Source organism: Chiloscyllium plagiosum, chromosome 13, assembly GCF_004010195.1.
Source record: "Chiloscyllium plagiosum isolate BGI_BamShark_2017 chromosome 13, ASM401019v2, whole genome shotgun sequence".
NCBI lineage: Eukaryota > Metazoa > Chordata > Chondrichthyes > Orectolobiformes > Hemiscylliidae > Chiloscyllium > Chiloscyllium plagiosum.
Window position 1 is genome coordinate 22,704,663 of NC_057722.1, and position 15,408 is coordinate 22,720,070.

The 15,408-nt window shown below is 40.3% G+C and overlaps 1 long non-coding RNA gene across 1 annotated transcript in view; it reads left to right on the forward strand.

Annotated features, from left to right (window-relative positions):
- LOC122555840 overlaps positions 1–15,408 on the forward strand; it is a 76,162-nt gene that overhangs the window by 18,962 nt on the left and 41,792 nt on the right. Inside the window, exon 2 of the long non-coding RNA XR_006313372.1 lies at positions 3,860–3,899. This is a non-coding gene — a long non-coding RNA (uncharacterized LOC122555840). The remainder of the gene's footprint in view (positions 1–3,859; positions 3,900–15,408) is intronic.

Genomic DNA, 15,408 nt, shown 5'->3' on the forward strand with positions numbered 1-15,408 from the left:
CATCAGACACACCACATTCTGCTTGATTGGTATTCGTGGGCAGCTGTAGGTAGTAGGCCAATCCCTCAGCTACACAGTTAATTTCAAACAATCGTTTCAGGTTAAGTTCATGCGCTGGAACTGCATACTCGGAGTGTGTGGGCCTCCAACCAAAGTTTTCTCATTTACCCCAAACCCCCGGAGTGAAAGCTGGGGAAAACCCCTATCCATCCAGCGACAGTATTTCAGTTATGGTGGATCATTTCCTAACATCAAATCAAAATCTGATGTAAGATAAATCTGATGTAAGATAAAAAATAAGTGTTAAGATTGCGTTTCTTATATTAGAATGTCAAATAAACTGTTGTTAAAAAGCTTCAATTATCATTTCAATCCTTACAATAGTAAATACTTATTCTTTTTACGATGAATTGTGAATAACAAGACAAATTGCGATTTGTTTTCTCACTCATTATATCAGTAATTTGCACATCTTTTAGCCAAGTTTGCTCGAATCTGTAAATATGCTGAATAGCAAATAATTCGCGCAGACTCTATTCCCGAAAGCTTGCTGTTGAGACGGGGCAATGTTTGTCCAAGACTTCAGTTATTCCCTTGCTTAATCCGAAATTGGCAATTAGCACTGCAATGGCTGTCAGTTCCTTCGTATGCTCATTACGCGCAGCGAGAATGTATGTTTCATAAGACGAAACATTAATTTAGTATCTTTATTCAGAGTTGTGGCGAGTCCGAATAAACAAATTTGATGAATGGTGCTTGCCGGTTAAAGGATGCCGCTCACGAACGGCTTCATGTCAACACTTACAACAGCATCTTAATTCAGCGAAAGGTCGTTTAGTGATTTGTTGCAACGTGTATTGTTTCTGCATTTCGGAAATGTTTGATTTGGATTTCTAATGTTACAGTTTTCACGAATGTGGCGTGGCTGCGATTTTAACCTTCTTTCACTAAGCCAGGAAAACTCACAAAACTCGGGCGTTAGCTTCAGTTTGTGGTCATAATTGAATTCAATCCTTTGTCACATATTCTGGAAACTAACGACAAGGGATGAGGATTTTTGTTTTTAAATTATATTTTTACTTTACTCGGTGTCCAATTGCTTGTTTTACAAATGAGCTTGATGAAAGATAAATGCTGCACAATCCCAAACACGCCAGAAAGCCTTGTTTACGTTTCTCACACGGCCTTTGTGCCTCCGATCCGCTTCCAAAATAACCTTTGGCCATCAAAGTCACTTTTTTAGTCAGTTGTAAATAAATAATTATTTTACTTCGATCCAGTTTAGAATAAAACCATTGAGATGTTCGCACAGAAATTACACAATAGTCTTGTTTATCAGACCAACATCTTCCCGATAAAGTCCACTGTCTTTTTCAACTAAATGGATTCTGTGAAGTGGAATTGTTTATAATTATTTGTAAAGTTGATGCATATTTGCTACTTCATTCGAGTGAGCAGATGCACTATTTTTGATTAACTATTTACCAAAGAAAATGCTGAGAATTCTGGAAATCTGAAATAAGAAAAACCATGGATACTGCCCGGTCAGCTGAATATTGCTCACAGTTTTGTTTTGTTTCGGTATTTTATTATCAAACATTTACATAATTCAGTCAGGACTTCAAAACATTGCTTAGCGATACAAAGAACAGCTAGGCGTTCAGTTCTTTATAGTTGAAGACCATGCCACTCGGGATTTAAGTAGCTTGAAGAAGATGCCGTGTGTATGTGGGGTGGTGGGGGGGTGGTTTCCAGCAGTCGCGTGATTCTGAATGTATCCCCACTGCCATCCGAATACATTTAAAACATCTAATCGAGACCTAAAATTAGCCTTTCACAATAACGCGTGTTGAAATGGACAATTGCCGTATGTAGGCAGGCTGTGTATATTTAAGCAAATGACCTTTTTAAACAAGCATTTATTCTTTCACATACTAATTTTAGAGCATTTCCTTTAACTGTTCGGCTGTGTTTAATTTAAGAAAAGGCCATCGCGACTGATATTTTTTTAAGCAGGAAACCAATCTTTTACGCGTTGTTTATTTATTAAGGGCACCAGTTGAATCTCAGCACTATCTTCAGCTCATTTAATACCCTTTTTTAAAACCAGTGATATAAATGCTGTAGATTAGCAAACCAGCGCCTTGATTTAAACGCGTGAAGTGGCACGCCAGGAGTCTCTGTGTTTATTATGACACTCCCTCGATCCTGATTTGTTACACTTAGGCGTGTTTCATGTAATCCGAATTATCGATACACTAATTTATATTAATGTGAGGTCGGTATAGTCTTCCCCACAATGCATGCATTGAATTTGAACGGCCGTGGAAATGTGGCCTTGCTATAATAAAAGTATGAGTTCAAAATTTTTTCCGATCTACCCACATCGTGTAGCTGCCTTCAAACATCAATTCCTGATTTCAAAACAGTACATTTTTGGAATATTTGATTGGGTTACATAGGTGTATGAATGAGACAGGTGCGTTATGCTGCATGGGGATTATTGTTGGAGTGTGGTTTACAATAATCCTGCATGTCCGCAGAACAAAGAACCCCTCCACACTGTAGCACGGGGAAGAAACCGGCCAGATCAGCAGAGGCGCTTACAAAGGGAAAGGATGGAGACACATGAGCCACTTCTTGAGATGCTCAGCAACCCTTTCGTTTAGATTTGAGAGAGGCAATTGTATTTGAAGTGTAAACTAGCCAGCGTCATCAAGAGCCGGTTCGAAAAGATTAGGCGCCGTTTTAAATTAGATTTAGGCTGGAGTCCCAAATTCCCATTATACCTGTGGTGTATTAAGTTGATTAAAATGCAGTTAAAATAGGGAAGTTGACAGTGCTATTGTCAAGCTCCGACCACACTCTCAGTTCTGAATCAATACCAATGGGGCATCCAAACTGCGGATCACTTTAACACCATTTCGCATAGATTCTGCATGGAAAATCATAGCTATAATCTGCTGGCCTCTGACAACTATACCGCATTTTTTAAAGAAAGGCCACTAAGCGTGCACTTTGCAACAAGTGATGATCACTATTGCAAACTCGAGGCACAAATTAACTATCGATTGGTCTTTCTCACAAGGTCTGATGAATGGGTTATTGCTGTAATCTTCCACCTAACCAACGTTTTGAAAAGAACGAGGATTCTTGTTATTATCTTCGAAAAGTGTATACATTTTACTTTCCTGCCAGCTCCTAAAGATTGTTTTCACCACACATGGTTTGAAATATTAGTTAGGCATTATTAAAGCAATAAGTACTAGGGACTAAAACAACGAAGTTATCTTACAGCAGAATGCGTGCACTCTTTCCATTCTTTCCGAAATATTAGAATTAAAACTTATTTTCCCCTATCAGTTTCGAATTGCAATTAATCGTGAAATCAACGTTTACTTTTATTAAATAAACAGCGGAATCACTTGCGAGAAGCAGAGTTATAGCGAAATAATAATTATCTGATCTTACATCTACACACAAACTGTACAAAAGCAAGGGTTAGTTGAAGGGCAAGACGTGAAAATTAAACCAGTCATCTGTTTTTTTATGGAAAAGTTGGTAAAACACCGCCGCCTGTAGGAAACGAGTGATCTTACACGCAGTCACAACAGTGCCTCACAGCAGTCAGTGATCTCTGTCATAGCGTCCGTTCTGTTTGTAAACTATTTGTAGCATTAATAATCTTCAACTGAGGAAATAGCTTATTTCTTTTAATGACTGAATTCGTCCTAAAACGTCATGGAAACTGAAAATTATGAATATTAATAATTGTCTCGATATCTAGAAGCTGTGAACCAATGATTAGCAGAGGCATTAGCCGTTCCTAATAGTGGTTAAACTTTGTGTTCTTTTGCAGCTATTACCACGACAGTAAAAGCCCATTAACAGGAAGAAAGGTATGTTGGAAATCTAGCGGCTCGCAAGCATGTGGCATCTCAGTTGACTCAAGTCTTCTTGTCTAAGTACCGTCAATGAAAATGCAAGGTTTCGGACTCCGTTCAAACACCTTTATCGTCAACAATTCAATGCCGCGCTGTTACATATCGCACGGTAACTAAATTAACGTTAAGCTACCTCTGACCGTCCAGTAAAGTTTCGGTCAGTGGAAACCCGTTCAAAAATGACGCACAAACACAAATTCTAGGCTTGTCTGGGAGTTACATAAACGGAGCTGCATTTATCTCGGAACCTTTACCAAACTGAAACAAATCCTTTTCTTCTGTTTTCGAATCCTTTGTCTGTCCGACTGTTCTTCTCTCTCTTGGGGCTCTATCCCCACCTATCGTTTACTCCTTACCCCCTCCCTCTTGTGCTTATAAACAGATATTTTCCTAGCTACCATCAGTTCTGAAGAAGGGTCACCGGTCCCGAAACGCCAAACTCTGATTTCTCTGCACAGATGCTGCCAGACCTGCTGAACTTTTCCAACAACTTCTGCTTTTGACTCTGATTTACAGCATCCGCAATTTTCTCAGTGTTCCTTTTCTTCTGTTTCCTGACATGCACAGTAATATCTCCCTGTTGATGTCAGTTTCTGCATTGAAATATGGTATAAATGCCTGGCATTTCATTTAAACTGATAGTCACGGGGTGCCCAGGTACCTATAGAATAATTTCCGAATGGTGAATTTTTCCTTTCTGGTACTGTGTGTGCCACACAATACATGAAATCATCTCACGTCTTCGGCTCAGTCTCATTATGGCTCCAGAGAGTTGCATATACCAGCTTTCAGTGGGAGTGACAGACTCCTACCTGTTTATCGCCACGGAGTATTTCATGTTGAATTTGAAACCCAGTTAATTGAAATAATTCAGTTAAAATGGTAACAAAGCTGTAAGTGTACAGTGCCTGAAATTAGGATAGCTTGAACTTTGTCCCTTGGACAGAATTATTCTCAGTCGTGGGGGCTATTCTGAGAATTCGAACGGCTCCACTTTCTGCACTTCCATCGCATCCCGTTCCTGGCATTCCGCTAAGTTTAGAACTATTTCTTAAAATCAAAATAACCCACTTCCAACCTCGCAGCTTTCACATCAGGACCACCTCCTGTAGTTTCACAACTAGGTATGTCGGGGTCAGCCGTGTTTATTTTCAAATGTGTTTCAACAGGAAAATATGCTCTGACTTTATTTGCAGAAATCCGGCGATTGTGTTAATCGATTTTTTTTGTGTCCTTAAACTAAAAGGCATTCATGTGCCAATCTTTGGTTGACTTTTCTGTTTACTATTCAGGACAAGATTGGAAGACGAACGTGAGACACTTCCAATGTTAACAGTTTCTTTTTAGAGAAGGGGAGTATTTGAAACGACTTTTTTGTAGGAACTGATGCGATTTCACGGTTGGATTAAAATGAGGGAGCAGCTCGCCTTCAAATGTTATCACAATGGAGCTGAGAGACTTAATTTCATCTTTGTTGTACGTATCCTTGCTGTGAGTTTGTGCAAAGCTGTCCTGTAAACAAGATACTTCAGTATAACATGACCAGTCCGCCCACCATTTACTGCAGAGTCAAAGCGTTTAGTCCCCACGCCCCATATTCAATAAACGAAAAACAACGAACCGAGAGAAGAATTATCTAATGGGAGCTAGCAATTAACATGGAGACGGCGGCCCGATTGGCCCCATCAGTGTACCTAATCACCTAATGCTTTCATACGACTCTTTGTGTGCTCTATAAACCTATTCATCTGCAGATGCTTCTGTGTGCACTGCACCCTGACCCAACGGGGACAACTTACATGGATTCGACCTCAATACGATCGAATGTGTTTTCGGTTAAAGATACATTTTAATTGTCCTGGGTCTCTTTGTTGTTTATCGTGAACTTTTAAGATCAACTAAGGGCATATTGGTTTGATCGATTGATAAAAGTTGCGGGAATTGTTTTTTTAAAAAATACTGAATATTGTTCATAAAAAATGTTTCCACTGGTAGGACCATGGGTAACCGAAAGATCCAGATTTAAAGCAAATTTGGCAAATGGTGATGACAATATTGTGTTGACATAGGTAGGACACAAGGAGATGGGAATAGGAATAGGCCATTCAGCCCATCGAGCGACCATTTAATATAATCATGGCTGATTGCTCAATGCCTTTTATCTACTCTATAACCCTCTACACCATTGGTAATCAGATATCTTATTAATCTGTACCTTAAATATACTCACTCAGCTTCCAGTGCCCACTGAAGTAAATAATTTCAACGGTTCACCACTGGCTGAGTAAAAAAACAGTTTTGTCCCAGCTTGGTCCTAAATTATTAGCTCTTTTTGTTAAATTGCTCCCCACTGACCCCCCCCCCCGCCCCCAATTTTGGTCTCCCCAATGAGGAGAAAAATCTGACTTGCATTCACCATGTCCATCCCTTCAAGCATTTTGCAGGTTTCAGTGAGATCACTTCTCATGCTTCAAAATTGAAGAGAATAGACCCAGTTTGGCCAATATCCCTTCATAGGATAATGCTACCATCTCAGGTATAAGGCTGGTGAACCTTTGTTGCAATCTTTCTATGACAATAGTATCTTTCCTGAGATAAGGAGACTAAAACTGCCCACAGTACTACAGATGCTGTCTATACATCTATGCAATGGAAGCAAAACTTCACTGCTCCTCTTGCAATAAAAGCTAACACTCTGTTGACTTTATTCAGATTTGCTGTGACAAGGATACCCGAGTCCCTTTCTCATCTCTCACCATCTAAGAAACAATTTGTATATTTTTTCTTTCTACCAAACTGGATAAACTCATTTGTTATACATTATGTTCTATCTGCTATATTCTTGCACAATCACAATAACTCCCAGACAATATTTTCCATCTTCCTCAGAGCATACATTTCTGCTTTGTTTAATATCGAGAGCACAGACAACACGTAAGCAAAGATTGGGGATAAATGGGTGTTTTTCTGGCTGGCAAACAGTGGCTAGTGGTGTGCCTCAGGGATCAGTGTTGGGACCATAATTGTTTACAATTTACATCGATGATTTAGAATTGGGGACCATGTGTGTCAAAGTTTGCAGTTGACATTAAGGTGTGTGTTAGACCAAAGTGTGCTACAGGCATGGAACTTTGCAGAGGGATACAGATAGGTTAAATGAGTGGGCAAGGATCTGGCAGTTGGAGTACAATGTTAGTAAATTTGAAGTCATTCATTTTGGTATTTAAACAGTGAAAAATTGCAGCATGCTGCTGTGCAAAGGAACCTGGCTGTCCTTATGCCTGAATCACAAAAACTTGGTTCGGAAGTTCAGCAGGTAATTAAGAAGACAAATGGAATATTGTTCTTTATTGCTAGATGGATGGAGTTTAAAAGCAGGGAGGTTATACTGCGACTGCATAGGGTGCTAGTGAGGCCACACCTGAAGTACTATATAGTGTTTTGATCTCATTACTTGAGAAATGATGTATTGACACTGGAGGGAGTGCAAAAGAAGTTCACTAGGTTGATTCCAAAGTTGAGAAAGTTGACTTATGAGGAGAGGTTGAGTAGACTGGGATTAGACTCATCGAAATTTAGAAGAATTAGGGGGGATCTTATAGAAACATATAAAATTATGAAGGGAGTAGAGAATGCAGAAGTAGGGAGGTTGTTTTCCCTCCCTGGTGGGTAAAACTAGAACTAGAAGGCATAGCCTCAAAATAAGAGGGAATAGATCTAGGACTGAGTTGAAGAGGAACTTCTTCACTTGTGCAACTGTGGAATTCCCTACCCATTGAAACCTCACTGAAGGTTTTTAAGGCAAAGATAGATTTTTGAACAATAAAGCAATTAAGGGTTATGGTGAGTGGGTGGGTAAATGGAGCTGAGTCCACAAAAGCTCAGCCATGATCTTATTGAATGGCAGACCAAGCTCAAAGGGCCAGATGATCCACCCCTGCTCCCAGTTCTTATGTTCTTATGTAAGATATTGTGAGAGACAGCATGGACACTGGTAGAGATAGAGAGAGAGAGAGAGAGAGAGAGAGAGAGAGACAGAGACAGAGAGAGCAGACACCAGATAAAACACTGGAAGTGAGATAGAGTGGACACCAGATATAGACATATTATACCATATAAAATGCACCTTCTCTGCATCCTTAACCTTATATTCTTTGCTCTGTTCTATTACGCTAGTGCATTTTATATGGTATAGTATGTCTATATTGTGTGCAAAACAAAACTTTACATTGTACCTAGGTAGATGTGACAATAAAAAATCAAATCAAATCAAACAAGCTCCTTTTTCCTATTGGGCAGCAAGAACCAATTCCTACCTATCAGTTCTCTGCTTTGTGCTGACATCACTTCCGTCAGCCTTTTCAATTATTTTTTGGTGGGTAATTGAACTTGATAACTCTCCATAGGTGGTGTCAACACTGTCTTTTCCAATGTTTAATCTGATGTGTGCTCTGTCTCTCTCTCTGGTGTATGCTCAATCTCACTTCCAGTATTTTACCTGGAGCAAAGAATACAATGTTATGGATGCAGAGAAGGTGCACAAGGAGCAAGATCAGCATTTCAATTTAAAAACTGAGAGCTCCATTCAGAAGTCTGATAATAGCAGGGAAGAAGCTGTTCTTGAGTCTGTTGCAATGCATGTTTAAGCTTTTGTATCTTCAGCTTGATGAAAGAGATTGGAAGAGATTATAACCAGGTTGGGAGGGGTCTTTGATTATGTTTGCTGTTCAATGAGCATCCATTGATTTGTTGAAGCCTGTGTTCCCTGAGTTCTGACATGCTACACACATTTGTGGTCACATCAGCATAATATATAAAATAATTTTTAAAATTGACATAAATAAATGAATTATGTAACTAAAATAGTTAATTAGAAACTCATTAAGAATGGCTGTACAGGTGCTGTGTCAAAGCTGCAGTATGTTGGAGCTCAGTATATGGGTGTTTATTGTGATTCAGGACAAACATACACTGTATGTAGTAAGTGAAATTTGAGCAGCTTCTGCTCAGAGTTAATGATCTGGAGGCTGAACTATAGACAATGCATCAGGGAAGGGGAAAGTTACCTGGATTATTTGTACCAGAGGGCAGACATACCTCTTCGGACAAGGTGCTCTGATATGGTCAGTGGTCAGGGATAGGAGGGTGTGAGTGTAAGTGAGGCAGGTAAGGCAACCCTGAGAACAGGAGTGCAGCCTCTCCAAACATCCTACAGGTTTGAGGTTCTCTCAGCTTGATGGGTTGAGAGCAGGGTCTATGGGATGAATGAGCTAAAAAATGCCATGGTATTGAGTTACAGGAAGCCATTCAAGCCAGGAGAGGCAAAAGGAATATCATGGTCATAGGGAACAGCATAATGGGGAGGATTGATCATTATCATCTGCTGCAAAGAGAATGAATCCAGATAGCTGTGTTACTTGCCTGGTGCCAGGGTTCAGGATACCTGCTGTGGGCTGGAGAAGAACTTACAGTGGGAGAGGAAGGATCCAGTTGTCATTGTCTGTGTGGACACCAATAACACAGACAGAACTAGGAAAGAAGTTCTTCATAGCCAGTACAAGGAGATAGGCACTAAATTAAAAAGTAGAACCTTGAAGGTATGGTAGGTATGTTTAAAGAGACAAATGCTTGGATGACAGGCTGGTGTGGGCAAATTGGTTTCAGGTTTGTTGGCACTGGCACCAATCCTGGGGAAACCAGGGTTCTGTACCATTGGGACTGTTTACACCTGAACTGTATTGGGACTGGTGTTCTTGTGAATTGCATAACTAGAGAAGTAGAGTGGATTTTGAATTTTAAAATGGGTGTAAGCGACCAGATTTGGGAAGTTGGGGTGAATCAAAAAGTAGGGTGTAGGCAACAGAGGAAGGAATTAATTTGGGAAATGGTAAACAGACAATGACAGGGAGGGAGAAAGAATACAGATCTAACAACAAATCAGCAGATAAGACTAGAGTTTATAAAATTAGTAAAATGTCAAGACTTAAGGTATTGTATTTAAATGCAAGTATTTGATGCACTAGGATGACCTGATTGTGACCTGAATATTGAAGGATATGTGATATTTGGGAAGAAGAAAAAGACGTTAGGGAAAGGTGGAAGAGTTAATTAAAGATGATTTTAGAACAATAAAAAGGGATGACCTACATTCAGGAAAAGAAGCAGTCCAGGTGGAGATGACAAATGATAAAAGCATGATGTCACTTCTGGGAGTTGTGTACACAACCCTTAACAATAAAAACATAATTGCAAGAAATATTGGGGGCTTGTTAAGGGGTACAGTGGTATGGTACCTGGTATGGCAATTGTACCATTCAAGATCGGAGACGGTTACAGAGAGTGGTGAACTCAGCCCGGACAATCACAAAGGCCAACCTCCCATCTATAGAATCCATCTACCAGGCACGCAGTCAAGGAAAGGCCACCAGCATTCTCAAAGATCCATCACACCCGAGCAATGTTATTCTACAACCTCTACTATCAGGGAGAAGGTACAGAAGCCTGAACACATGCACCAGCCGGTTTCAAAACAGTTTCTATCTTACTGTTGTTAGAATACTGAAAGAACTCACAAACTCTTAAAATTTGCCTGTATCTGTGTTTTTGTTTTTACTGGTGTTTACCTATTATTTACTTATCTATATTGCCTAACTATGTGATCTGCCTGTATTGCTTGAAAGACAAAGCTTTTCACTGTGCCTCAGTACATGGTGACAATAAATTCAATTCAATTCAATATCCTGGGGGATTTTAACCTATACATAGACCAGAAAAGTCAAATGTGAAAAAGTAGCCTAGATGAAGAATTCATTCAGAGTTTTTGGAACATGTAGACCAGCATATTATGACACCAATCAGAGAACAGGCTATGCTAGACCTGGTTTTACCAAGGAGACAGGATTAAACACAGATCTCATAGTGATTTGATTTGATTTGATTTATTGTTGTCATATACACTGAGATACAGTGAAAAGTATTGTTTTATGTGCTATCCAGACAATCATACCTTACATTAGTATATCAGGGTAATGGAATAGAATGCAGAATAGAGTGTCACAGCAGCAGAGGAGGTTCAGAGAAGGATCAACTCTCATAAGTCTGATAACAATAGGAAAGAAATTTTATTCATTCATGAATGGGATGAGGGCGTCACTGACTAGGCCAGCATTTATTGCCCATCTCTAATTACCCAAAGGGCAGTTAAAAGTCAACCACATTGCTGTGGGTCTGGTGTAACAAGTAGACCAGTCCATGAAGGAATGGCTGTTTCCTTCCCTGAACGAAGGGTGAACTAGATGGGTTTTGCCCAACCTATCAACAATGGTCAACTTAATTCCAGATTTTTATTTTTATTGAATTCAAATTTCACCATTTGCCATGATGGGATTCAAACCCAGATCCACAGAACATTACTTGGGTTTCTGGGATAAACAGTCCAGTGCTAATACCACCAGGACATACCTCCCCCCTGTTGGAACATGTTTTTTTCAAACTTCAGTATCTTCTGTTCAATGGAAGAGGATAACTGGGTGGGAGGAATCTTTGATTAGGTTTGCTGCTTTCCCAAGGCAATGGGAAGTATAGATGGAATCAATGGATGGAAGGCTGGTTTGCGTGATTGACTGGGCTGTGTTCACAACTCTCTGTAATTTCTTGTGGTCTTGCATACAGCAGTTGCCATACCAAGCTGTGATGCTTTCTATGATGGATCTATATACATTGATAAGAATCATTGCGGACATGCTGATTTTCCTTAGCCTTCTGAGGAAGTAGGGTTGTTGGTGTGCTTTTTTGACTGTAGCATGGACCAGGACAGATTGTTGTTACTTCTCGGAACTTGAAGCTCTCCACCATCTCCATTCAGTACAATTGATACATTCAGGGTATGTCCTCCACTCTGCTTCTTGATTTCGATGACTAGCTCCTTCATTGTGCTGACATTGAGGGAAAGATTGTTGTCTTTACAACATGCCACTAAGCTCTCACTCTCTTTCCTGTACTCTGTCTTGTTGTTGTTGTAAAATCTGACCCAGTACAGTAGTGTCATCAGCAAATGTGTAAACAGAGTTAGAGCTGAACTTGGATTATCGTTGAGGAGGTTGTCGCTCTCCACTTGCGGATGGAGGAGCAAAGTCCTAGTTCTTGGAGATTGGAGATGAGTTTGATTGGAGTTATAGTGCTGAAGGTGGAGTTAAAGTCAATAAATAGGAGTCTGACATTGGTGTCCAGATATTCCAGGGATGAGTGTACGGCCAGGGAGATGGCATCTGTCGTGGACATATAGTGATAGTAGGCAATTTGTAGTGGGAGGCTGGAGTTGATGTGTGCCATTACTAACCTCTCAAAGCACTTCATAATGATGGATGTCAGAACCACCAGGTCATGGTCATTAAGGCACGTTGCCTGATTTTCTTTAGAACTGGGATGATTATCATCTTCTTGAAGCAGATGGGAACCTCACATCGAAGTTAGGAAAGGTTAAATAAGTTTGTGAAAGCTACCCTGGGTGGCAGTGACCATAATATGACTGAATTCTGTATGCAGTTAAAGGGAGTGAAGCATGGGTCCAGGATGACTACTTTGAATTTAAACAAGGGAAATTATGAGGGCATGAAAGTAGAGCTAGTGAAAATGAACTGGCAATTTAGGTTAAGGGATAGGTCAATGGAGATGCAATGACACATTTAAAGGTGTATTCCAGAAAGTGCAAAGTTAAAAATCGCACAACACCAGGTTATAGTCCAACAGGTTTAATTGGAAGCACATAAGCTTTCGGAGCGTCGCTCCTGCATCAGGTGGTAGTGGAGGGCTCAATCCTAACACACAGAATTTATAGCAAAAATTTACAGTGACTGAAATTATACATTGAAAAATTGATTGTCTGTTAAGCCTTTCATCTGTTAGAATACCATGACAGTTTCACTTCTTTCATGTGTAAATCACAAAATCTTTTTTTAAAAAGTTGCATTCTCAGGTTAGCTGTTAATAATGGTGATAGCTAGACAATATGTTGAAGGTGTTAACCCCCTGCGTTCTCTTTCTATGCCATGATGTTTAGATTGATTCTAATCTAAAAAGTGAGATAACGGAGTTTTACATGAATTCATGCAGTTTTTGAGCAAAGTACAATATAACCCTGCAAGTACAAATTCACCCCACAAAATATATGAGTGCATGTCGGTCATTGTATGTCTGTGTGTGTGTCTGTTTGGGTTGGGGGTTGTGAGTGTGAGAAAGTGTATGTGTGTGTGTAGTGAGCGCAGAGTGTCTTAAGTCTGTGAGGGGGTGCATGTGTGAGTGTGGGAGTGTGTGTGTCTGTAAGGGTGTGTGTGGGTATCTGTGTGCGTGTCTGTGGATATGTGTGTCCGTGTGTACGTGTGTATAGGAGTGCCTGTGTGTCTGTGTCCGTGTGTATGTGTGTATAGAAGTGCCTGTGTGTGTGTGAGAGTGTGTGTGTAGGAGTATCTGTGTGTATGTATAGTGCAATGGTGGTCACCTGTAATGTGACATGAACCCAAGGCCCCGATTGAGGCCCTCCCTATGGGTACCGAACTTAGCTATCAGCCTCTGCTCGGCCACCTTTTGCTGCTGCCTATCCCGAAGTCCACCTTGGAGGATGGTCACCCGAAGGTCCGAGGTCAAATGTCCTGGACCACTGAAGTGTTCCCCAACTGGGAGGGAACCCTCCTGTCTGTTGATTGGTGTCTGGTGCCCATTCATCCGTTGTCGTAGCCTTTGCTCGGTTTCCCCAATGTACTCTGCCTCTGGGCATCCTTGCCTGCAACGTATAAGATAGACAACGTTGGCTGAGTCACATGAGTACCTCCCATGTACACCGTGGGAGGTGTCCCCACACATAATGGTGGTATCTATGTCCACATTCTGGCACGTCTTACAGCGCCTACCGTGACAGGATTGTATGGAGTTGTCCTGAGAGCTGGGCAGCTTGCTACGAACAACGATCTGAGTGAGGTTTGGCGGTTGTTTAAAGGCAAGTAGTGGAGGTGTGGGGAAGATCTTGGTGAGGTGCTCATCCTCATTGATAATGTGTTACAGGTCACGAAGAACATGGCATAGCTTTTCCGCTCCTGGAAATACTGAACAACGAAGGGTACCCTGTCGGTTGCAGTCCCATTAATTTCTCCAGCACAACCAGATACAAATAATCTTCAATATCACATTCTCCTTAGTCACTTGAATTTCTAATTCTGGGTGATCTACTGTATCTTCCTTCATGAAAACAGACACAAAGTAACTATTTAGCTTCTCTGCCATGTCTCTCTTCCCCTTCATGAATACTTCAGATTCTACCTTTATTGATTTTAGCCAAATGTTTCCTTGTGATCTGGATGCACTGCAGCAGATTAAATTAAGAACTTCAACTTGGAACTGGAGAAGTATTTGAAAATGAAAAGCAAAATGCAAGCCTGTAAATAAAGAGCACAACTAATTGGGCAGGGTTAGCAAAGGGCATGAGGGGCCAATTGGCCACTTTCTGTACTTTATGATTGTATTTGCATGCAGTTTCTCCAGTAGAAGTAGTTAGTATTTGCATTGTATCTTAACTTGGCAACAAGTTGATGGCTGAATATGTTAGACCACAGAAATATGGAGTTTTATTCATTTATTCCATTGCTTTTTATAAATGCATGTAATGCAGTAGTTTAAAATGTAATGCAAAGCACATCTAAAATTAAATGTTTTTGTTTTAAATCAATTGGTGATTGAAATATTCCAATTGCATTAGTGAATTTAAGGCTTTTAAAAAAATATACTACGTTTTGGCATTCGGATTGTGCAAGTGAAAGGGAAAAGGGAAAGTTTAGCCTCTTGCTCACTAGGGGGCACCACATAAATGAGTTTCTTTCTCCACCAAACTTCAGCACCCTGGTTTACCAGCCTTCCCACAACTGAAATGTACTTCCAGACAGACTCCAACAGCTTCGGTGAGTTCAACACTCATGAATGAATTTCACAAAATAGTACAATCTGCCTGCAGGTGTTTTGCATTGAAAGTGAACTATTCCCACAGGATTAAGTGAGGTTAGATCCAGAATGCAGTTTACTCAAAGCAAAACCCTGAATATTTCTTTAAATTAACAATTTAAAACTCTCATCTCCAATATGTAGAATATTAAATGTTAATTGTTTATTTCTTTAAGTCGGTATCTAAACATGAACTGATGAATTAGGGAAGTATGATAAAATTAGAATGTGAAATCTATTTTGAGTTCTCAGCATTCAAATCCAAAGATGTGCAGGTTAGATGGATTGGACATTGTACATTTCCCATCGTGTCCAGGCATGTGTAGGTTAGGTGAATTAGTCATTGGAAATGTAGGGTTACAGGCATAAGGTGGGGAGCAGAGTCTGGGTGGGATGCTCTCCTGAGGGTGGGTGTGGACTCAAATGAGCTGAATGACCTGCTTCTATACTGCATGGATTCTATTCTATCCTATTCTAC